This window comes from Rattus norvegicus, chromosome 2 (assembly GCF_021556685.1).
Source record: "Rattus norvegicus strain SHRSP/BbbUtx chromosome 2, alternate assembly SHRSP_T2T, whole genome shotgun sequence".
Taxonomy (NCBI): Eukaryota; Metazoa; Chordata; class Mammalia; order Rodentia; family Muridae; genus Rattus; species Rattus norvegicus.
In genome coordinates this window covers 60,577,432-60,580,370 of record NC_141535.1, presented here as the reverse complement: position 1 = coordinate 60,580,370, position 2,939 = coordinate 60,577,432, and positions in this window count along the sequence as shown.

Here is a 2,939-nt window from a genome sequence, read left to right as displayed (position 1 = left end):
GTGTTTCTACTGGACCTTTGAATGGTAGGTTAGACAACCTTTAAATTTTTTATTTTATTTTTTAAAGAACATGAATGTAGGCAAACTGGATATAAGTCACCTGGGAGAAAAGTGCCAGTTGATTAAATGCTCGCTCCCTGGGAGTCTCACCAAACTGCTAGATTCATAAGTACAAGTAAGTAAACAAAGAAAATAAAATTCACGTGCAAATTTCATAGAGGACGGGAAATTGTCTGAACGCTGAATGGCTCTGAATATTCTCAACTCTAAGGGTTGTTCACTGTTCAGAGAGCCTCAGCTGAGTATAACTATTAAAACAAACAACAGAGACCCGGTGAGAGAGAGACCCAACCGCCTGGTCAGGTGGGCACTCCTGAGGCTGCAGAGCGGAAGAGACCACCAACACTGCTCACCCCTGCCCACATCCCTGGCCCAAGAGGAAACTGTATAAGGCCTCTGGGCTCCCGTGGGGGAGGGCCCAGGAGCGGCAGGACCCCTGCCACAGACACCGCCGGACCCTGAAGGAAACAGACCGGATAAACAGTTCTCTGCACCCAAATCCCGTGGGAGGGAGAGCTAAACCTTCAGAGAGGCAGACAGGCCTGGGAAACCAGAAGAGACTGCTCCCTGCACACACATCTCCGACGCCAGAGGAAAAAGCCAAAGACCATCTGGAACCCTGGTGCACTGAAGCTCCCGGAAGGGGCGGCACAGGTCTTCCTGGTTGCTGCCGCTGCAGAGAGCCCCTGGGCAGCACCCCACGAGCGAACTTGAGCCTCGGGACCACAGGTAAGACCAAATTTTCTGCTGCAAGAAAGCTGCCTGGTGAGCTTGGGACACACGGAAGCAGAATTTCTCTAGAACCGGGCACGTTCTGTGTTTACCGGAAGTCCCACACCCGCGGATCCCGGCCCGCAGCAGCTCTCTGCTCCCAGACCCGGTGAGAGAGAGACCCAACCGCCTGGTCAGGTGGGCACTCCTGAGGCTGCAGAGCGGAAGAGACCACCAACACTGCTCACCCCTGCCCACATCCCTGGCCCAAGAGGAAACTGTATAAGGCCTCTGGGCTCCCGTGGGGGAGGGCCCAGGAGCGGCAGGACCCCTGCCGGAGACACCGCCGGACCCTGAAGGAAACAGACCGGATAAACAGTTCTCTGCACCCAAATCCCGTGGGAGGGAGAGCTAAACCTTCAGAGAGGCAGACAGGCCTGGGAAACCAGAAGAGACTGCTCCCTGCACACACATCTCGGACGCCAGAGGAAAAAGCCAAAGACCATCTGGAACCCTGGTGCACTGAAGCTCCCGGAAGGGGCGGCACAGGTCTTCCTGGTTGCTGCCGCTGCAGAGAGCCCCTGGACAGCACCCCACGAGCAAACCTGAGCCTCGGGACCACAGGTAAGACCAAATTTTCTGCTACAAGAAAGCTGCCTGGTGAACTCAAGACACAGGCCCACAGGAACAGCTGAAGACCTGTAGAGAGGAAAAACTACACGCCCGAAAGCAGAACACTCTGTCCCCATAACTGACTGAAAGAGAGGAAAACAGGTCTACAGCACTCCTGACACACAGGCTTATAGGACAGTCTAGCCACTGTCAGAAATAGCAGAACAAAGTAGCACTAGAGATAATCTGATGGCGAGAGGCAAGCGCAGGAACCCAAGCAACAGAAACCAAGACTACATGCCATCATCGGAGCCCAATTCTCCCACCAAAACAAACATGGAATATCCAAACACACCAGAAAAGCAAGATCTAGTTTCAAAATCATATTTGATCATGATGCTGGAGGACTTCAAGAAAGACGTGAAGAACTCCCTTAGAGAACAAGTAGAAGCCTACAGAGAGGAATCGCAAAAATGCCTGAAAGAATTCCAGGAAAACATAAATAAACAAGTAGAAGCCCACAGAGAGGAGACACAAAAATCCCTGAAAGAATTCCAGGAAAACACAATCAAACAGTTGAAGGAATTAAAAATGGAAATAGAAGCAATCAAGAAAGAACACATGGAAACAACCCTGGATATAGAAAACCAAAAGAAGAGACAAGGAGCTGTAGATACAAGCTTCACCAACAGAATACAAGAGATGGAAGAGAGAATCTCAGGAGCAGAAGATTCCATAGAAATCATTGACTCAACTGTCAAAGATAATGTAAAGCGGAAAAAGCTACTGGTCCAAAACATACAGGAAATCCAGGACTCAATGAGAAGATCAAACCTAAGGATAATAGGTATAGAAGAGAGTGAAGACTCCCAGCTCAAAGGACCAGTAAATATCTTCAACAAAATCATAGAAGAAAACTTCCCTAACCTAAAAAAAGAGATACCCATAGACATACAGGAAGCCTACAGAACTCCAAATAGATTGGACCAGAAAAGAAACACCTCCCGTCACATAATTGTCAAAACACCAAACGCACAAAATAAAGAAAGAATATTAAAAGCAGTAAGGGAAAAAGGTCAAGTAACATATAAAGGGAGACCTATCAGAATCACACCAGACTTCTCGCCAGAAACTATGAAGGCCAGAAGATCCTGGACTGATGTTATACAGACCCTAAGAGAACACAAATGCCAGCCCAGATTACTGTATCCAGCAAAACTCTCAATTAACATTGATGGAGAAACCAAGATATTCCATGACAAAACCAAATTTACACAATATGTTTCTACAAATCCAGCACTACAAAGGATAATAAATGGTAAAGCCCAACATAAGGAGGCAAGCTATACCCTAGAAGAAGCAAGAAACTAATCGTTTTGGCAACAAAACAAAGAGAATGAAAGCACACAAACATAACCTCACATCAAATATGAATATAACGGGAAGCAATAATCACTATTCCTTAATATCTCTCAATATCAATGGCCTCAACTCCCCAATAAAAAGACATAGATTAACAAACTGGATACGCAACGAGGACCCTGCATTCTGCTGCC